The sequence below is a fragment of the Sminthopsis crassicaudata genome, chromosome 1 (genome assembly GCF_048593235.1).
Source record: "Sminthopsis crassicaudata isolate SCR6 chromosome 1, ASM4859323v1, whole genome shotgun sequence".
In the NCBI taxonomy this organism is placed as follows: domain Eukaryota; kingdom Metazoa; phylum Chordata; class Mammalia; order Dasyuromorphia; family Dasyuridae; genus Sminthopsis; species Sminthopsis crassicaudata.
Genome location: NC_133617.1, coordinates 751,316,408 through 751,339,376, shown reverse-complemented (window position 1 = coordinate 751,339,376; position 22,969 = coordinate 751,316,408). Strand labels below are relative to the sequence as shown.

The following is a 22,969-nucleotide window of genomic DNA, read 5'->3' as shown; positions in this document are numbered from 1 at the left end:
TCTAAAGGGAAAGGGCTATTTGAGGGAAGTGGTCATCAAAAGCAAAATGCAGGGAAGAAGGGAAGTGAGAAAGGAAAGAGAAAGGCATAATTTAGGGTAAATATGATGGAAAGAAATACAGAATTAGTTATTTTAATTGTGAATATGAATGGGATAAACTCTCCCATAAAACAGAAGCAGATAGCAGACTGGATCAAAAGCCAGAATCTTACAATATGTTGTTTACAAGAAACACATTTAAAGCAGAGTGATACAAAAAGAGTGAAGGTAAAGGGCTTGAGCAGAATCTATTTTGCTTTAGGTGAAGTAAAAAAAAGCAGAGGTAGCAATCCTGATCTCATACCAAATAAAAGCAAAGATAGATCTAATTAAATGAGAAAAGAAAGGAAACTATATTTTACTAAAGGTTACCATAGATAATAAAGCAATATCAATACTAAACATATATGTACCAAGTAGTATAACATCCAAATTCCCAGAGGAGAAGTTAAGAGAGATGCAAGAAGAAATAGACAACAAAACTATACTAGTGAGGTATCTTAACCTTGCTCTCTCAGAAGTAGATAAATTGAACCACAAAATAAATAAGAAAGAAGTTAAGGAGGTAAACAGAATCTTAGAAAACTTAGGTATGATAGAGCTTTGGAGAAAATTGAATATAGACAGAAAGGACTTTTTTTTTTTTCCCTCAGCAGTTCATGGAATTTATACAAAAATTGGCCATGTATTATGGCCTTAAAAAACTCAAAATGCAGAAAGGCATAAATAGTAAATACATTTTTTTTTCAGATCATGATATAATAAAAATCACGTGCAATATAAGGCCAGGAGGAAATATACCAAATATTAATTGGAAATTAAATAATCTAATCCTAAAGAATGAATGGGTGAATATACCAAGATAAGATCAAAATGGGTCCATGATTTAGGCATAAAGAATGAGATAATAAATAGATTAGAGAAACAGAAAATAGTCTACCTCTCAGACCTGTGGAGGAGGAAGGAATTTATGACCAGAGGAGAACTAGAGATCATTATTGATCACAAAATAGAAGATTTTGATTACATCAAACTAAAAAGTTTCTGTACAAACAATACTAATGCAAACAAGATTAGAAGGGAAGTAACAAATTGGGAAAATATTTTTAAAAGTAAAGGTTCTGACAAAGGTCTCATTTCCAAAATATATAGAGAACTGACCCTGATTTATAGGAAACCAAACCATTCTCCAATTGATAAATGGTCAAAGGATATTAACAGACAATTCTCAGAGGATGAAATTGAAACTATTTCCACTCATATGAAAGAGTGTTCCGAATCACTACTGATCAGAGAGATGCAAATTAAGACAACTCTGAGATACCACTACACACCTGTCAGATTGGCTAAGATTGGCTAAGACAGGAACAAATAATGATGAATGTTGGAGGGGATGTGGGAAAACTGGGACATTGATACATTGTTGATGGAGTTGTGAAAGAATCCAGCCATTCTGGAGAGCAATTTGGAACTATGCCCAAGAAGTTGTCAGGCTGTTCATACCCTGTGACCCAGCATTGCTGTTATTGGGATTATATCCCAAAGAAATACTAAAGAGGTGAAAGGGACCTGTATGTGCCAAAATGTTTGTGGCAGCTCTTTTTGTTGTAGCTAGAAACTGGAAGTTGAATGGATGTCCATCGATTGAAGAATGGTTGGGTAAATTATGGTATATGAAGGTTATGGAATATTATTGCTCTGTAAGAAATGACCAGCAGGAGGAATACAGAGAGGCTTGGAGAGACTTACATCAACTGATGCTGAGTGAAATAAACAGAACCAGAAGATCGCTGTACACTTCAATGCTGTATGAAGAGGTATTCTGATGGAAGTGGATATCTTCAACATAAAGAAGATCCAACTCACTTCCAGTTGATCAATGATGGACAGAAATAACTACACCCAGAGAAGGAACACTGGGAAGTGAATGTAAATTGTTAGCACTATTGTCTATCTACCCAGGTTACTTATACCTTTGGAAGCTAATACTTAATGGGCAACAAGAAAATGGTATTTACACACATATATTGTATCTAGGTTATATTGTAACACATGTAAAATGTATGGGATTACCTGTCATCGGGGGAGGGAGTGAAGGGAGGGAGGGGATAATTTGGAAAAATGAATACAAGGGATAATATTATTAAAAAAATAAAAAATAAAATAAAATAAAAGAATGAATGGGTGAAACAACAAATCTTAGATGCAATGAACAACTTCATCCAAGAGAATGACAGTAATAAGATAACATACAAAAATTTGTGTGATGCATCCAAAGTGAAATTTTCTATTTCTAGATTCTTACTTGAATAAAATAGAAAAAAATAAGATCAATGAATTGGGTTTATAACTGAAAAGCAAGAAAAAGAACAAATTAAAAACCTTCAATTAAATACAAAATTTGAAGTTCTGAAAATAAAAAAGGAGATTAATAAAATTGAAAATAAGAAAACTATTAAATTAATAAATAAAATTAAGAGTTGGTTTTATGAAAAAAAGGTAAACTTTTAATTACTTTAATTAGAAAAAGGAAAGAAGAAAATCAAATTGTTAGTCTAAAAATGAAAAGGGAGAACTTTCCATCAATGAAAAGAAAATTAGAGAAATAATTAGGAGTTATTTCAGCCAACTATATGCCAATAAATTTGATAATCTAAGTGAAATGGAGGATAATCTACAAAAATATAGATTGCCCAGGTTAACAGAAGAGGAAATAAATTATTTAAATAGTCCCATTTTAGAAAAAGAAATATAACAAGCTATTAATCATCTCCCTAAGAAAAAATCCCCAGGGCCAGATGGATTTACATGTGAATTCTTCCAAACATTTAAAGAACAATTAGTTCCAATACTATATAAACTATTTGAAAAATAGGGAAATAAGGAGTCCTATCAAATTCCTTTGGTGACACAGATATGATGCTAATAGCTAGCCCAGGTAGGGTGAAAACAGAGGAAAAAAAAAATTATAGACTAATTTCCCTAATGAATATTAATGCAAAAATCTTTTTTTTTTAATTTTTTTATTATATATATATATTTTTTTATAATATTATCCCTTGTATTCATTTTTCCAAATTACCCCCCCTCCCTCTATTCCCTCCCCCCGATGACAGGCAATCCCATACATTTTACATGTGTTACAATATAGTCTAGGTACAATACATGTGTGTGAATATCATTTTCTTGTTGCACAATAAACATTAGAATCCGAAGGTACATACAACCTGGGCAGACAGATATTAGTGCTAACAATTTACATTCACTTCCCAGTGTTTCTTCTCTGGGTGTAGCTACCTCTGTCCATCATTGATCAACTGGAAGTGAGTTGGATCTTCTTTATGTTGAAGATTTCCACTTCCATCAGAATACATCCCCATACAGTATTGTTGTTGAAGTGTACAGTGATCTTCTGGTTCTGCTCATTTCACTCAGCATCAGTTGATTTAAGTCTCTCCAGGCCTCTCTGTATTCCTCCTGTTGGTCATTTCTTACAGAGCAATAATATTCCATAACCTTCATATACCACAATTTACCCAACCATTCTCCAACTGATGGACATCCTTTCATCTTCCAGTTTCTAGCTACAACAAAAAGAGGTGCCACAAACATTTTGGCACATATATGTCTCTTTCCGCTCTTTAGTATTTCTTTGGGATATAATCCCAGTAGTAGCGCTGCTGGGTCAAAGGGTATGCACAGTTTGATAACTTTTTGGGTATAATTCCAGATTGCTCTCCAGAATGGCTGGATTCTTTCACAACTCCACCAGCAATGTATTAGTGTCCCAATTTCCCCACATCCCCTCCAACATTTATCATTATTTGTTCCTGTCATCTTAGCCAATCTGACAGGTGTGTAGTGGTATCTCAGAGTGGTCTTAATTTGCATTTCTCTGATCAGTAGTGATTTGGAACACTCTTTCATGTGAGTGGATATAGTTTCAATTTCTTCCTCTGAGAATTGTCTGTTCATATCCTTTGACCATTTATCAATTGGAGAATGGTTCGGTTTCTTATAAATTATGGTCAGTTCTCTATATATTTTGGAAATGAGACCTTTGTCAGAACCTTTGTTTTTAAAAATATTTTCCCAATTTGTTACTTCCCTTCTAATCTTGTTTGCATTAGTATTATTTGTACAGAAACTTTTTAGTTTGATGTAATCAAAATCTTCTATTTTGTGATCAATAATGATCTCTAGTTCTCCTCTGGTCATAAATTCCTTCCTCCTCCACAAGTCTGAGAGGTAGATTATCCTCTGTTCCTCTAATCTATTTATTATCTCCCTCTTTATGCCTAAATCATGGACCCATTTTGATCTTATCTTGGTATATGGTGTTAAGTGTGGATCCATATCTAATTTCTGCCATACTAATTTCCAGTTTTCCCAACAGTTTTTTCCGAATAATGAATTTTTATCCCTAATGTTGGAATCTTTGGGTTTGTCAAAGATTAGATTGCTATAGATGTACCCTTTTTTGTCCTTTGTATCTAATCTGTTCCACTGATCTACCGGTCTATTTCGTAGCCAATACCAAATGGTTTTGGTGACTGCTGCTATATAATATAGCTTTAGATCAGGTACACTTAGACCACCTTCCTCTGAGTTTTTTTTCATTAGTTCCCTTGCAGTTCTTGACCTTTTATTCTTCCATATGAATTTTGTTGTTATTTTTTCTAGGTCATTAAAATAGTTTCTTGGGAGTCTGATTGGTATAGCACTAAATAAATAGATTAGTTTGGGGAGTATTGTCATCTTTATTATATTCGCTCGGCCTATCCAAGAGCACTGAATGTCTTTCCAATTATTTAAATCTGATTTTATTTTTGTGGCAAGTGTTTTGTAATTTTTCTCATATAATTCCTGACTTTTCTTTGGTAGATGGATTCCCAAATATTTTATACTCTCAACATTTGTTTGGAATGGAATTTCTCTTTGTATCTCTTGCTGTTGCATTTTGTTAGTGATATATAAAAATGCCGAGGATTTATGTGGATTTATTTTGTATCCTGCCACTTTGCTGAAATTTTGAATTATTTCTAGTAGCTTTTTAGCAGAGTCTTTGGGGTTCTCTAAGTATACCATCATGTCATCTGCAAAAAGTGATAGTTTAATTTCCTCATTTCCTACTCTAATTCCTTGAATCTCTTTCTCGGCTCTTATTGCCGAGGCTAGCGTTTCTAGTACTATATTGAATAGTAATGGTGATAGTGGGCAACCTTGTTTCACTCCTGATCTTACTGGGAAAGGTTGCAGTTTATTTCTATTGCATATTATGCTTACTGACGGTCTTAAATATATACTCCTGATTATTCTAAGGAATAATCCATTTATTCCTATACTCTCAAGAGTTTTTAGTAGGAATGGATGTTGGATTTTGTCAAATGCTTTTTCTGCATCTATTGAGATGATCATATGGTTCTTATTAATTTGATTATTAATATGGGCAATTATATTAATAGTTTTCCTAATATTAAACCAGCCCTACATTCCTGGAATAAATCCTACTTGATCATAGTGAATTATCTTGGAGATGATTTTCTGAAGTCTTTTTGCTAATATCTTATTTAAGATTTTAGCATCAATATTCATTAAGGAGATTGGTCTATAATTTTCTTTCTCAGTTTTCGATCTACCTGGTTTAGGTATCAGTACCATGTCTGTGTCATAAAAGGAGTTTGGTAGGACTCCTTCATCCCCTATTTTTTCAAATAATTTATATAACATTGGGGCTAATTGTTCTTTAAATGTTTGGTAGAATTCACATGTGAATCCATCTGGCCCTGGGGATTTTTTCCTGGGGAGTTGATTAATAGCTTGTTCTATTTCTTTTTCTGAAATGGGACTATTTAAGCAATTTATCCCCTCCTCTGTTAATCTAGGGAGCCTATATTTTTGGAGGAAGTCATCCATTTCACTTAAGTTATCAAATTTATTGGCATAAAGTTGGGCAAAGTAACTCCTTATTATTTCTCTAATTTCCTCTTCATTGGTGGAAAGATCCCCCTTTTCATTTGTAAGACTATCAATTTGATTTTCCTCTTTCTTTTTTTTGATCAAATTTACCAAAGGTTTATCTATTTTATTGGCTTTTTCATAAAACCAACTCTTGGTTTTATTTATTAATTCAATAGTTTTTTTACTTTCAATTTTATTGATTTCTCCTTTTAATTTTTGTATTTCAAGTTTAATTTTTGGTTGGGGGTTTATAATTTGGTCTTTTTCTAGCCTTTTAAGTTGTAAGCCCAATTCGTTAATCTTCTCTTTCTCAATTTTCTTCAAATAAGCCTCTAAAGATATAAAATTTCCCCTTATTACTGCTTTAGCTGCATCCCAAAGATTTTGATATGATGTCTCATCATTGTCATTATCTTGGGTGAAATTGTTAATTGTTTCTATAATTTGCTCTTTCACCCAGTCATTCTTTAAGATGAGATTATTCAGTTTCCAATTACTTTTTGGTCTATTTACCCCTAACTTTTTACTGAATGTAGCTTTTATTGCATTGTGATCTGAGAAGAAGGCATTTATTATTTCTGCCTTCCTACATTTAATTTTGAGATCTTTATGTCCTAATATATGGTCTATTTTTGTATAGGATCCATGAACTGCTGAGAAGAAAGTATATTCCTTTCTATTGCCATTCAGTTTTCTCCAAAGGTCTATCATACCTAGTTTTTCTAATGTTCTATTTACTTTTTTAATTTCTTTCTTGTTTGTTTTGTGGTTTGATTTGTCTAAATCTGAGAGTGCAAGGTTGAGATCTCCCACTATTATAGTTTTACTGTCTATTTCTTCTTGCAGTTCTCTTAACTTTTCCTTTAGAAAGTTAGATGCTATACCACTTGGTGCATATATGTTTAGTATTGATATGGCTTCATTATTTATGCTACCTTTCAGCAGGATATAGTTTCCTTCCTTATCTTTTTTAACTAGATCTACTTCTGCTTTTGCTTGATCTGAGATAAGGATAGCTACCCCTGCTTTTTTGGCTTTACCTGAAGCATAATAGGCTCTGTTCCAACCTTTTACCTTTATTCTGTAAGTATCTCCCTGCTTTAAGTGTGTTTCCTGTAGACAACATATTGTAGGGTTCTGCTTTTTGATCCAATCTGCTATCCGTCTCCGTTTGATGGGATCGTTCATCCCATTTACATTTACAGTTAAAATTACTAATTCTGTATTTCCTGCCATCGTATTATCCCCAGAGTATGCTTTTTTCCCTTGACCCACCTTTTCCCCCTCCCCGATATTTAATTTACAGACCCCCCTTGTGACACGCAACCCTCCCTCTTTTTTTTTTTTTTTTTTTTAGGATCCCTCCCCCCTCCCTCCAAGTCCCTTCACTTATTCTCCTTTTCCTTTTCCCTTTTCCTCTCCCCCCTTTTAATGAGGTGAGAGAAAATTCTCTGAAAAACAAATATGTTAATTATTTACTCTTTGAGCCTCTCCTGATGAGAGTAAGATTCACACAATGATTCTTCCCCTCACTAAGTTCCCTCAGATATGATGTATTTTCTATTTAATGCAAAAATCTTAAATAAAATATTAGCATTGAGATTATAGGAAGTCATCCCTAGGATAATATACTATGACCAAGTAGGATTTATACCAGGAATGCAGGGCTGGTTCCCTATTAGGAAAACTATTAGCATAATAGACTATATCAATAATCAAACTAACAAAAATCATATGATTATCTCAATAAATGCAGAAAAAGCATTGGATAAAACCCAACACTCATTCCTATTAAAAAGCACTAGAGGTACAGAAATAAATGGAGTTTTCTTAAAATGATCAGTAGCATTTATTTAAAATCACCAGCAAGTATCTTATGTAATGGAGACAAACTATAACCATTCCCAATAATATCAGGAGTGAAACAAGTTTGGTCACTATCACCATTATTATTCAATACTGTATTAGAAATGTTAGCTTTGGCAATAAGAGGAAAAAAAAGATTAAAGAAATCAGAGTAGGAATGAGGAAACCAAATTATTATTCTTTGCAGATGATATGATGGTATACTTAGAAAATCTTAAAGAATCAACTAAAATACTACTAAAACAAATCACAACTTTAGCAAAGTTACATAATACAAAATAAATCCACATAAATCATCAGTATTTTTACATATTACCAACAAAAACCAGTAGCAAGAGATCCAAAGAGAAATTCCATTTAAAATAACTGTCAATAGTATAAAATATTTAGGAGTCTATCTACCTTGGCAACTTCAGAAACTATATGAATACAACTACAAAACACTTTCCACACAAATAAAATCAGATCTAATCAACTGGAAAAATACCAAGTGCTCATGGGTAGTCCAAGGGAATATAATAAAAATGACAATACTACCAAAATTAATCTACTTACTTAGTGCCATACCAAACAAACTCCCAAGAAATTATTTTACATATCTAGAAAAATTAGTAACAAAGTTGGAAGAACAAAAGGTCAAGAATTTTAAAGGAATTAATGAAAAAAAATGCTAATGAAGTTGGTCAGCTGTGCCAGACATAAAACTATATTATAAAGCAGAGGTTATCAAAACAATTTGCTACTGATTAAGAAATAGAGTAGTCAATCAGTGTAATAAGTTAGGATCACAGGACAAAATAGCCAATAACTATAGTAAACTAGTGTTTGACAAATTCAAATACCCCAGGTTTTAGGATAAAAACTCACTAGTTGACAAAAACTGCTTAGAAAATTGTAAACTAAGATGGCAGAAGCTAGGCATTGACCCACACCTCACACCCTATACCAAAATATGGTCAGAATGGGTTCATGATTTAGACATAAAGAGTGATATTATAAGCAAATCAGAAGAACATAAGCTAGATTACCTCTCAGATTTGTGGAGAAGGAACAAATTTGTGTCCAAAGAAGAACTGGAACTCATAACTGAACACCAAATAGATGATTTTGATTATATTAAGTTAAATGTTTTTGTACAAACAAAACTAATGCAGACAAGATCAGAAGGGAAACAATAAGTTGGGAAAAAGAAAAAAAAAATTACATTTAAGGGTTCTGATAAAGGTCTTTATTCTAAAATATGTAGAGATTTCATTTACTTTCTTTTTTTGATCTGATCTCTCTTGTACAGCAAGAGAATTGTATAAATATATATATATATAAATAAAATTTAACATTTTAAAACATGTTTAACATATATTGAATTGCATGTCATCTAGTGGAGGTGATGAGAGAAAGGAGGAGAAAATCTGAAACACAAGACTATGCAAGGGTCAATGTTGAAAAACTATCCATGCCTGTGTTTTCAAAATAAAAATCTCTAAAAATAAAATTTTAAAAGAAAAAAAAAAAAAAAGAATACCAACTATGGTTCCTTTGATGAGGAGACCCTAGCATTCAGGAAGATCACAAAAGACTTCATGTAAGAAGTGACATGACAAAATATAAGTGAAATATATTATGGAGAGACATATGACAATACATAGGAACTAGTTGATTTCAAGAGGAGACAGGGAAGAGTTCAGGGTGACTTTGATAGCTGAAAACATGACGCTGCCTTCAGGACAAATTGGGATTTAGGAAGCAGGGGAGGTTTAGGGAACAGATAATGAGCTCTGATTTGTGCATGGTGAGTTCTGAGATGCATCCAGTTGGATATAGCTGACAAGCAATTGGTGACGCTATTCTAGAGGCAGAGACAGAGAGAAAAACAGAGAAAACCTATGACTAGACATGAAAATTTGAGAGTCAGTTGCATAAAGGTGACCATTAGAGTCATGGGAGATGATGAACTCAGCAAAGCACCAAGTGGAAAGAAGGAATAAAAGGACAAGCTTTGGTGTATGACCCTGCCCAGAAGGGGAAAGGCCATGGTTGCTGTGTCAAAAAAGGTGGGTAAAGAGTGATCACATGATTATTTCTGATGGATGTAGCTCTTTTTAACAGGAAGGTGATTCAAGCCAGTTCCAAGGTCTGATGATGGAGAGAGCCATCTGCACCCAGAGAGAATTCTTGGGATTGAGTAAGGATCACAACATAGTATTTTCCCTTTTTTTTGTTGGTCTTGTTTTCTTACATTTTGTTTTCTTCCTCATTTTTCCCCTTTTAATCTGATTTTCTTATATACCATTCTAATTATGGAAATATGTATGGAAAAACTGCACATGTTTAACATATATTGGATTACTTGCCATCTAGGGGAGGGGGTTAGGAAGAGAGGGAGGGAAAAAATTGGAGCACAAGGTTTTGCAAGGGTGAATGCTGAAAACTATCTATGCATGTGTTTGGAAAATAAAAAAGCTTTATTTTAAAAAAAGAGTGATCACAGATGTAGAACAATATCATGAAAGGCACTGAGAGACATGGCAGTGTCATGAAAATCCAGGAGAGAGAGGGTCCACAGGAAGAGAAGGCATCCTTAAAGAATGAGAGCTATTTCTCACAGCTGGGCCACAGCTCATGTCAGTTCCAAAATCCCAGGGCCATCTCCTCATCATGAGGAAGATGTGGATGAGAAAGTCAGTGGTGATTTCCTAACCCCAGAGCAAGATAATTTTGCACCAAAACAACTGCCTGAGCATATGTGATGTGTTCAAATCTGTCTGCAGAAAAAGTCCATGGTTTCAAGGCTCAGTCCAAGCACAAGGAACCCCTGAGCCCTTTAGAACAATGGCTGGAAGCCATGGTGAGATATTGATGCTGAAGAAAGCTTTGCTAGAAGTAGGAGAGAGGAATCAGGGCCCTTTGGGTCTGGATCTTTGGTTTGGAGAGGGAGAGCATCTGTAGTCACTGCAGCCTTTTGGTAGTCTATCCTGTGACTATGAGTGCAGCTAGGTCTTCCATTACTATTTGTGTTCAATAGGAAAGGACTAGAAAACTAAAAGGCCTTTGCTAACTGTATGAGCATGAAGCAGATATAACTCTCACTGCTTTCCCCCTCAGTTTTCTCTTCTAGTAAATGGGGATAACAATGCCTAAATCACCTGTTAAAAAGTGTGTGGGGGGCTAATTCAATTCAATGGACTTTGTAAGGTCCTCCTATATACAAAACAATCTACCCAATGTAGAGGGTGACAAGAGGTTGATAAATAATATGTATGTATGTGATAATGTGTGCAGATAAATTATTATAGAACCTATCTGAAATAAACCCAAAGTAATTGGGATACAAAAAGAAGACAATGTTTCCAGAGTGCTTTGCACACTTTAAAATGCAGTAACCAGATGAATATGCTCACACACTCTTGCACCAATGAGACAACTTCTCTAAAACAGAGTAGGTTTCTTGATCTCCCTTCCCTCTTTTCTCCTGTATTGATCCTGGATGAATCTGCTCTCTTGGACACTTCCTCTTGCACAGATAACTTAGTTGTGCCTTTTTTTTTTTTTTAAACAAGGATTGTTCCTTCTTTCCCAAGAAGTTGTGTCTGCCTCAGTTTCCCCTCACACACACACACATACACCTGTTCAACCCATTCTCTTCTGCCTCAGCTCAAGCCAGGGGCTCCAGAGGCAGCAGAAGGAAATCCAGGCTAAGGACTATCCAGTAGGCACACTCTTGGGCGGGACTGCTGGCCTCTCCGTTCCCTCACTCCTCCCTTATTCCAGATTACATCTGGATTATTGGACTTCCTTCCTATCCTCCTGAGGGAATTTTACAGAAAACAGCTGCTTCCTCCTCAAAGGGCTTCAGCTGGTGTTTTTATGAGATCGTCCAACTCAGGAGATGAGAGGAAACTCAAGAGGTCATCTGATCCAGCCCCCTGCCTTAAGGCAACTGAATATCTAGACCACAGAAGCCTAATCATATGATTTAGCATTAGAAAGGACCCTGGACATCATCTAATCTAATCCCATACCTCAGAAAGACATTCCCAGAGAAATTTAGGAACATGTGAAATGGTCACACAGGTAATGAGTAGCAAAGCCACGATTCTAACCCAGATCTCAAAGCTCTAAACCCAGTGAATTGTTCACTGCCCGTACCTGCCAGCAGTCCTTATTTTTCTCTCCAAATTAGCAAGTTTTTATTCCCTCTCTCCTCAACTTTCCAATACAAGTTGTGGGCCAGCTCCAGTTCTATTCCTAGTAAATTCAATCATATTTGACTCACTCTAGGTCAGTGTCCAACAGATAACAAATTGCCCCCTAGTTCAGTGCCTCCCAAATCCTAGCAATTGACACACAGTTTAGAGCTTTCTCTTATCTCCTTCAACTAATTTACATAATTGGCCCAAATTATATCTTTAGAGCTTTAAAAAATGGGAATGGAATTAGAATATGAATGTGTGTATATATATATATATATATATATATATATATATTTTTTTTTTTTTTTTTTTTTCATATATTCATTTCCATTGGCTCCCTGTTGCCATCTGGCCTAATGAGAGGACTTTCAATCCTTTTTTCCAAGCTCTCAACTAAACCTACTCATGTATCCTCATCTCCCATCAACCAGAAAGTTTCTTTCCTTGGTGTCTGGCACCATTCTGTTTGTTAGCTCTGCATATATCTTACCTATTTGGAAGACAGGAGTACATAGACTCCCTGTTACCTGGAGATAGCATAAGTGAGGCAACTAGGTCACATGGTGGATAGAGCACTGACCTTGGAGTAAGGAGGACCCACAGCTACAATATCTGTGTGTCTCTGGGCAAGTCACATAACCCTGTTTATCTCATTTTTCTCATCTGTAAAATGAACTGAAAAAGGAAATAGTAAACTACTCCAGTACCTTTGCCAAGAAAACTTCAAATGAGGTCACAGTCAGACATGACTGAACAACATCATATGTGATCATGTTTATTAAATATTGTTTGGATTCAAACTGAGACACCCTCTCTGCTGAATGGACCCAGCCAGTAGTAGTCTTGACTCCTAATAACCATTAACTTCTTTCTTAATTTACTTATTTTTTCTTAGGTTACCCACTTTTTACTTTTTTTTTTTTTTTTTTAATGTTTAGTTGTCCTCACTCTAATACATTTTGCATTCCACTACACTCTGATCCTTTAATTAAATGGAATATTCCCTAGGCAGCTTTCTGAGAGCTATTATATCTAAACTCTATCTCCCCAAAACTTACCTTGGCCAATTCTAACTCTTTGTCCAATCTAATCTGACATTTATTAAACACCTTCTATGTGAAACTAAGTCCATGCTAATTATCATATTTCTGTGACATCCCATTTCTCTTTCTCAAGCACACCAGCAAACTGAAAGCCACTTAAAAAACACTTTTTGAGTCAGTTATCTGTAAGGATGCGGTTCCCACAAAACAAGAGAAAGGAATTGTAAGGGCCCTTTAAATGGGCGGACACAGTGCAATGGGAGATTGAGGCCCGGAAGTAATCTCTGTGGATATAGGACTGCCCTGTGGGTGGGATCTTGGCCATACTGAGATAGCTTCGTAATGGGTGCCTCTCTCGCTGATTGGCTGTGTGTGTGACCTCACAGGCTCTTTATAAGTCCACTGCAGACAGCAGTCGCGCTCTTTAACCTGGCTCCCTGAGCCAAGTGGATGGATAGCCCAGAGAGGTAAGGATTTTGGTAGTGAACACGTGGGTCTTCTGACCAGGTGTTCACTAGGGAATCAACAAGTCAGGGCATTAGTCAGAGCATTATGTGAGTAGGTATAATAAAAGCTTTTAATTAAGATTACACGTGGCTGTTCTTGAGTGTGCTACCAGTTATTAAGCTATAGATTCAAGAGATCTTGGCCAGAGACCTTTGAAGGCCTCAGAGGAGGCGAGCCAGGTAGAGTTGACACTGCAAAGGTCAGTGGTCAAAGGTACTCTGTTGGGCCTAGGATAGAGTAGTAATTGTAACTGCCAGAAGGGCATGTTACAGTTATCCTAGTAAGATCAACTCTATAAAAATGAAATGTAAAGGGAAAAAAAAACATGTTCATCAATATTGGAAGTCATTATCCCAGTAGATATACTAATGAAAGGATTGATCCTTCTCAGTACTTTTTTTTTTTTTTTTGGAATAGCTTGATGAGATCCCATCAACCAGAATAACCAATGGTTTCATTGATAAAAACTTGTCCATGCTTAATCACCCAATCACTTCATCAATTCATGCACTTATTAAGCATAACAAATACTTATTGAGTACAGTAATCATTTAAAGAGATACAGAATTTAAATAATACAAAGTAGTCTCGGCCCTCATGTAGTCTGAGAAGATAGCAACAGACACAAATACACCATCACATATTAGAATTAGAGAAATTTAACCATTATAAAGCATTTGCTACAATGTGCCAAGAAATCACTTCAGCCTGAAAACATTTTATCTCCTTACAGTACAGGGAGACAAGATATCCAAGGACAACATCCATTTGGAATATAAGATCAGTGGGAAAAGCTCTTGGGGGAGGAGGATATGTAATTAAGGCTAGCAGTATCCTGAAAACAATGAAACGCAATGGTGAGAAAAAGGAGCTTGAAGAAAAGCCAATCTGAGGACCAACTAAACCAGATCACTCTGAAAGTATTCATGGATAAAATTGGAAAGAGCACAAAAAATAGAAACAAAGACAAACAGATGTGCAATGATTTTTCTCCATCTGTTTACATTATCAAGATTATGGAAACATGATATAGGGACTCTGTACCTCATTACCTAATACATTATGTAAGCAAGTAGCAATGACTCTAAGAAGGTTAAGTCATAGAGAATGACAGGATTAGAGCAAATATAGACAGAGGAAATCCTTGCTAAAGGTGGAGCTGGGTGGAATGCACCTGGGGCCATTTTTCAACATATGCCAAAAAGGGAGAGATTCCAAAAGAATGAAGATATCATGAGATTTTGTTTTTGTTTTTTGTTTTTTTAGTAGGGGAAAAAATTATATCATCTAGTTCAAAAGAGCTATGGATTTCAAGGATCTGATTTCAAATCCTGGCATTGTCATCCTGGCAGTGTGACACTTGGGAGACTCACCATCTCTTGAAACCTTAGTTTTCCATTACAAAATGAATTGGAGTTAAATAATATACAAGTTCTTTCTAATTTTAAATGTATAATCCAAAGACACCAGCAACTATTCACACACACACACACACACACACACACACACACACTCACACACACATACACACACATACACACACACACACACAATACACACACATGGGTAGGATGAATTAGTGTCACTTTGACCCCAATACATAGCAGGAAATGAGAAAGTGACACTAGCTAAGGGTAGGGTCAATGGGGTGTTTGTGGAGGGCTAGCATCTCTGGGATGATGACTTGCCAACCCCTTTTCAAGGCTCTTCATCTACTTTTGCTGTTCACCTTTCACCCAACTCTCACCTATGGCTCCAAGAATACACAGTGTTCATGGCTTAGTAAAACCTTTTCCACAGATGGGCTAAACTGGATTGAGGATAACTGAGGGACTTCAAACCCTCTGATGAGTTAGGGGGGTGTACATGTACCCCAAGAAGGTGAAAACTTCTCCTGGGCAAATGGGTGGATGAGACCAATTTGATTAGAGCTTGGTCAAATTCAAGGACACCAAGGTCAGCCACTCCATCCTGGGCCATTGTCAGCCATTTTGACTTTTGTCCTGCCTCTGGATTTCAATGATCCTGGACAAGACACTGAGGCTGATGACTTCAAGAAACTCTGATTCACTTGATTCTAATCTATGCAACAGTCAAGACATCACTCTGTACTTCTGTTGGTCTTCTTCAAAAACAAAGGATGAACTACTAGCTAACAGGAGAAAGGCAGGAAGGAAGAGATGTCTTTAACCATCCAACTAAGAAGCTTGAAGTTGACTTGTGGCAATAAAATGGTTGCATGGTGAAAAGTGACATAATCAGATCTACAGGAAAGAACAGTTATCCCTATGGATGGATGAAGAACAGATTGGAGAGAAGAGAGTACAGGTAGAAAGAATTGTTAAGAGAAGAGACAATCACATGTCAGCTGTATTAAAGTAAGTTCTTTTTCTGCATGGGTCAGACTAAATGGCCCTGGGGTCCCTCTTAACTGCCTGATAATTGTCCAGGAGGGTGACAGGGAGAGCTCTCTTGGAGGGGTCACGTGAAAACCATGTCCCTAAGTGACTGGCAGGGCTATGTTCTCAGCACATTAGGAATTCCCTCCCTTGGATGAATAAGATCATATATTTAGAAATGAAAGACTTTTGCTGTCATCAAATCAGCCCTTCTTATTCTGCAATTGAGGAAACTGAGATCAACAGAGATAAAATGGCTTATCTAAGTGTTGAACCAAGATCCTTTGATTTCCAATTTCTTTGCTGCTTCCACCAAAATCTTCCCTCGAGTAAAGGAAAGTTTACTTCATGGGCTTTCCGTCTGAGAAAAAGCTAAGAAGCTCTAGAATGTTTCAACAAATCATTTGATCCCTTGTTTAGGGTATGACAGCAAAGTTTGGTTAGGGCTTTACTTAGGACATGCAGCTTAGGACTTAAACTAGGTGGCCTCAGAGCTACTGCCAAGTCTTGGAATTTTAATATGGTAGAAAAGTCATGTTTAATTCCATGTCCTCACTCTGTGCGTTGAGGGCTGACTGAGTTTTTATTCACTTTTAGAGAAGATGACTTTTTTGTCTGCTTGTATCCATCATCTTTCAACTGGTTGTCTTTGGTGCCTGGAAGACTTTCTCTCTGATCTTTGCCAAAGAGCCCCTCCAAGGCTCGGATCAAAGTTTGTTTCCAGAAGAAGACCTTCCTCTCCTGCCTTTCCTCCACTGTTGGTAATTTTCCTCTAAGACTTCCTTCTATCTCTCCTGTATATTTCCCAGAAGCACATAAGCTCTTAGAAGTTACATTAGAATATGAGTTCCTTGAAGTCTGGACAGGTGTTTTTCCATTTCTTCAAATCTTTCACATTTAGCACAAAACTCAGAACCTAGTAAGGATTTAATAAGCTCTGTTTCACTTACATTTTTTTTTTTTTTTTTTTTTGCTGAAGTTGGGTTTTGTTTTGAGAAGGGAGTTACCCAGAGGCCTGTGAGTAATAACTCGATTTTTCATATTATGAAAAAATAAAGTAAATTCTGTGAGATGTAGACCTATGTAAAAGTCTTCTTAAGTGAATGCAGCTGGTTAGTTATTCTATCCTCTGCCCTACACTCTTGAATGACCTTTTAATTCATTGTTATATTGTTAACATAAATAGCCAGCCAGAAACCCTCAGCTTGCAATCCCACCCAAACTGGTCCATTCTCAAAGCAAACCCCAGCATCTTCTTCCTTGCTCACACGCTGCAAGAGGAATCCAGGCAATTTTTAATTGCATTGTTTACATGTTTCTTGGATTTCATCATTGAATCAGCCTCCATGCTTTCCCAACATTAAATCTTTCTCTGAAAAGTTGGAAAGTTAAATAGTTTGTCATTTGCAAGTGATTCTATATTCAACCAGGTCAGCAGAGACTGGGAGATTCAAAACAGTCCCCAAATATTTAATCCAGGTCCCTGCGGAATACTCTAAGTATAGTCCATATTTCTCTAATGCTTCCAGTTTTATAGGGTGCTTTCCTCTGAAGTGGGAAATAAAGGGATTAGTATCCCATTTGAGAAAGGAGGAAGCTGGACTCAGAAAGGTCATATAACCTGAACCCAAGTGGCCCAAATGGTAGGTGACAGAACCAGGACCCTGAGTCTTCTGCATCCATCCAGCTGCTTCTAATGCTTTCCAGGCATCACACTAGGTTTCCATATCATTATAAATAATAGGTTCATATTTTCAGTCGCATCTAATAATATTCCCTAATATCTACTAAGATTTGCAGCAGCATCCATGAAGCACCTGCAAATTACCAAGCCCTAGGACAGCCATTGCCGAGACATCCAAATTCACTGAATTAACATCATCCAGCTCTTATCAAGAACTACTAAGCAGCCTTGTAGGTGGATTATTTGTTGCCAATCGTCAATCCTTGGAGGAACAAACAAGTGCTCAGAGCTGGGGATGCCCTGCCCTCCAGGAGCTGCCATTCTCTGAGAGCCTCCATCCAGAGGAGGGAGAGAAGCACATCCAGAGGGACCTCGCCTCCAAACCAGCTTGCAAGAAGAGGCTGAGAGGTCCAGCCAGAGGGCTCAGAGAGGTCAGCCCCACTCCTTCCAAGACCGCCCTGCCCTACATTAAAGATGGCCTCTCTTATGTAACGCTTGCCGAAAACACCGGCTCAAAGGCAAATCTCAGCTGTGATCCAAACAGGCTCCTAATGACCGAGAGCAAAGCCCTGGGATGACTAAGGTAGATTGTAATAATAGGTCTCCACTCTGGAGGATTATCATGTAACATTCAGATATCATTACACAACCCTCACATAGCGAGCCTTCAATCAGCAGGGTCAATGAATGCCATTCCACTATAATCATGTCCACAAATGCCAAAATACACACTCTTACACTCAGCTTAAAAAAAAGAAAGAAAAATAAATAAGACACTAAGTATTTCCTACAGGGAAATAAAAGAGCAGGTAAGAAGAAGCTAAATGCTAAGTCTAAGTCACTGAAGTACAGGGAAATGAGAAGTGGGCTTGGATCCTGCTCTCGGGTTTTTTCTCAAAGCTTTGCTTTCCTCGTCTATTTAATAAAGGGATTCAACTGGACAATCTCAGAGGTTCCCCTTAGCTAGGACCCCAATTTCTTCCTTCTGTTTCTTGCATGTAAAGAAAGGAGTTTGAGGGGAAGAGAGGAAAGCCCTTTTTCTGTGCTTCCAAAGGTTTGGCCCCTGAGAAATGTTGGGCCCTTAGCCGCTTGAGCTTCAGTCACAGGAAAATGGCTAGCTTCTAGAGGTGTCTTCCCAGACTGCCTGCCAGAGGCTGATCTCCCTGATCTGAGCAGGGAGCCTGAGAAAGGCAAACATACATCAAACTCCAATAATACCAACTTCTCAAGCAGGGGATTCTCAAACTATGGCCCGCAGGCCAGATGCGCCCGCTGAGGACGTTTATACGGCCCATAGGGTTATGGCAAATGGACTGAGGGGTGGAGACAGAGTGTGAGCTTTTGTTTTTACTCTAGTCTGGCCCTCCCACAGTCTGAGGGACAGTGAACTGGCCCCCTATTTAAAAAGTTTGAGGACCACTGTCAAAGGTAGGGAATGGGTCTTATTCCACCTTTGTATCCCCAGGGCCTGGCACGGAATCTCATCCATGGAAGGAGCTGAATGCCTAGTTCTTCAACTGGATAATTTGCAGAAAAGGCAAACTTTTTTACTCCCAATGCCTTTTTTTAAGCATTTTTTTTCCCATTGAGATGATACCAAAGCTGCTGAGAGGATGCCAGGCCCAGGTTGCTGGGTGAGGGTAACAAGTGAGATGGGCCATGCCAGTCCCCCGCTACTGTCTTAAGATTCTCAATATTCTATCTCCCCTTGGCCCCAAGTTTCCTTGGTTTGGGTCCCACCCCCCCCCACCCCCAGTAGAGGGTCAGATAATGAAAGCTTGGATAAGGTTCATGTCCTTTAATTAGTTTTGTCAGTGATTCTGCCTGGTTGGCAATAAAAGGAATACTTTCTGAGAGATCAAGTTCTCACATTGAAACTTTGGAGACGATGAAGGCCTGGAAAGGCTGAGATCAGTTTCAGCACATTGTCCTATCCCCTTTCTTTGTTGGACTTGCCTCCCAAGAACTAGGGGGCCAAATTGGTCCTCTTGTCCTAGGTTTAACTAACAATGGTCCTCCCCCCTTTCACCGCCAGTGTTCTGGGTGCCAAGTTCCAGACAGAACCCCTTCACTCAAGAAAAGATGTACGAATTCTATTTGCTAAAGCGGAGAATGAGCACAATAGTTCTGAAGAATGAATTGTGGGATATATTTTCCCCAGAAAGCTTTGAAGGAAGTACTACATCCAAGAGAAGGGGATGAGGCTGTCTACTCAAGAAGGGAAGTAGCCAGGACATTTTAGGAAGTTAGAAATCTCATAGAGAAATGGGCAAAATGTATTTCTCTTAATCAGGTACTTAGGGCTAGAAAGGAACTTAATGATAATTTCATCCATTCCCTTCATTCAGATGAGGAACCTGAATCCCAATATTGAGGAGGGTTAACTACTGTCTCCCAGATTGAAAATGATAGACCTGGATTGGATCTTAGGACTTATATGTTCAAGTTCAAGTTCTCATCTTTCTCCCAGGCTTGATACTTGAGACAGAAATTGTGAGTTCAATGCCCCCTAGAAATGGATTTATAAGCTCTCAATCTCTAGTGAATACCAGTTAGCCTCACTTTCCAGTTGGGCCTCTCTGGGATCCAGCAGAACTTGAAACAGACCCAAAAGGTTGGCAAAACCCAAAGCTTCATGGCAAAGACGTGCATCTCCCCCAAAATAAAACTGAGAATTATAAAGGTGTTCTCCCAAGGGTAAGTCACAACAGATCCCAGCCCCAAACTCCCAAAATAAGCTTTGGAAATCTTGTGCAGACATTAATAAGAAAGAAGATCCCATTCTTTCTGGGCTCCAGCAGCAGCTGGGACTTGTCTGTCAGAAACCACACCCCACTGTGTCCCCAGTGAGTCAGCATTCTCTTGTTGCCCCTAGGGAATCCCAACTGGGCTTTCTGTTTGGTGGGGGAAATGTCTTTATATGGAGAGCTTTCTTTTCTTCTTTGGGGCTCAGTGGGTGGAGAGCATATTTCTAAACTCATATAGACATCCAACAAATGTTTCTGGGACTGTCTGACTTCCTTCCTCAGGTCTACATCAAACACAGATTGAGTAAGCAGCATCAAAACCATTTCCTTTGCTTTCATGACCAAACCCCTTCCCTAAGACTTTACTGTCCAGAGATATCTAAGAAAGCTCATTCTGATCTTGCCTCCGAAGAACTAACTGACCAGCAAGTGGACTTAGCTCAGGAAGCTCCATCTCCTTGATGCCCTCCAGTCTCATTAGTCACCATTGCCTTTTGCTTATATCCTCAAGAAACCAGCCAAAAGTTGCAACATAATGATTGATGGTTTGTGATAAATATCCTGGGACTTTCCCAATGGATGCGTTCGAAGCACCTCCAAGAAGGTAATTTCCTGAGAATGGGAAGTTGAAGCGTAGAATCTCACAATAGTTGGGAGTCTCATCAATCAGTCCAATCCACAAGTGAATGAGAACATTCTCTACAAGTTTTTCCTGGCAAAGTATTCCTCTAGACTTAGCACAAAGCCCCTGCAGAGAAAGAGCTGCCTATTCTCAAGGCAGCACACTTTGGATCATCTTGAATTGCAAGGACATTTTGTTTTGTTTTATTTTTCCTTACAGTAAGCCCAAATTAGTTTTTTGGAGACTTCCACCCATAACTCCTAATTCTATCTTCTGTCTTCTGTATTTTCTTTTCTTCTCTTCCCTTTTTTCCTTTTCCCTTTTCTCTTCTTCCTCTTCCTCCTCCTTCTTGTTGTTCTTCTTCCCCCATCACACTCACTCTCTCTCCCTCCTTCTCTCTCTCTCTCTCTCTCTCTCTCTCTCTCTCTCTCTCTCTCTCTCTCTCTCTCTCTCTCTCTCTCTCTCTCTCTCTCTCTCTCTCTCTCTCTCTCTCTCTCTCTCTCTCTCTCTCTCTCTCTCTCTCTCTCTTTCTCTCTCTCTCTTTTTTTCATAAAACTATCAAAATATTCACCAAGCTGAGTCCTCATGTTATAGAAGTAGACTGGAAAAGACTTATACATTGAATAAGATGTTATTTATCATTATCAAGATAGGGTGGGAAAGGAAAAGGGGAGAAGCAGCTAAGAACAATATTTATCCCAGCATCCTTTTCCATATGATAGTCACTATACTCAGACAGACCCCAGTAGACTGCATGTTGATTTAGAAAACCACCAATTAACATTATCTATGCATTTCACTGATTTGTTGTTTTTTTTTTTCCAGAATTCCCAGTTTTATTTTAATCTGTCTCAGTAGAAGCCAGGAATTTTGCCATGAGGTAAGTGAGGCCAGCAGACCCAAGTTTTACACTTCTGCTATGTATTATTGATTTCTTTCCATCGCTTCCAGAGGTAAAATTAAGAAAGGTTAGGTGACCGGCCTATTGGGTGATTGGCTCCTTAAAGTCTCAGGATGGGCTATCCCATGCCCCTCTGTGCACACACTGGCCCAATATTTCTGGCATCATTTCTTCCCCAGGGCTTGCTAATTCTACCACATTGGAGGAAGCTGGGGCTTTGGTGAAGCTAGAAAAAGTTTCTTCTGCCCTCCCAACTTTGAGTTGCTCAAGAAAGAATAAATGACATCAATATGTCTTCTCTGGCTTTGTTGAAAGAAATTCCCAGGGCCTCTTTAGAAGTCGTGTTACTTTTGGTCACAAATGCAATGGATCTTCAGTCAAGCCTGGCATTGACTGAATGTTGGACTTCGTAGTCCCAGTTTGAGAGAAACTGAGGCCACAGGCCTAATGAAAATAAGCCAGTGGTTCTAATGAAAACCAGACAGAGATCCTAAAGAGACACTTCATGTGCTTTCCCTCTCTTCTTCTGTTCAATTTTCACAAGATACTGCATCTGAGGGGAGGAGAAGAGGAAACATACTCCTGAGCACATGGTTACCCTTCCTCTACTGCCTCAGTGGAGTTTTCTAAGAGACAAGAAGAGGAGGAGGTTAGGGTGACCCAGAGCAGAAGGGTGTGAGGGCTGCTGGCTATGGGACAAACTAATGACAAAGCCTCTGACCCAGGAGAGCTTTGGCTTTCTCATGAGCTTATTGAGCTTGGGTTTGTTTCTTTGTTCTCATTTTTAGTTTTTGTTTAAATCACTCTGAGTCTACTTTGGAAGTTTAAGAAGACAGACCTACTGTTGTGAGTGTGTGACTATTCTGACTCCCACATGGACACAAAGATACCGGACATATCATTTACAGTCAATCCCAGGCCAAAACTGCTGCCATCTCTTTCTGCTATGTGGAAGCAAAGGAGCCTCTAGTTTGTTGAATTCATCTGTCTTACTCCCATTGTCCTTTGCT

The 22,969-nt window shown here is 37.9% G+C and overlaps 1 long non-coding RNA gene across 1 annotated transcript; it reads left to right on the top strand.

The window, feature by feature from the left end:
* Positions 1-20,819: 20,819 nt before the first annotated feature.
* Positions 20,820-22,901, top strand: LOC141555936 (uncharacterized). Its single transcript, XR_012486392.1, has 3 exons — positions 20,820-21,040; positions 21,884-21,938; positions 22,748-22,901. It is a non-coding gene; the product is annotated as an uncharacterized LOC141555936 (long non-coding RNA).
* Positions 22,902-22,969: the final 68 nt, after the last annotated feature.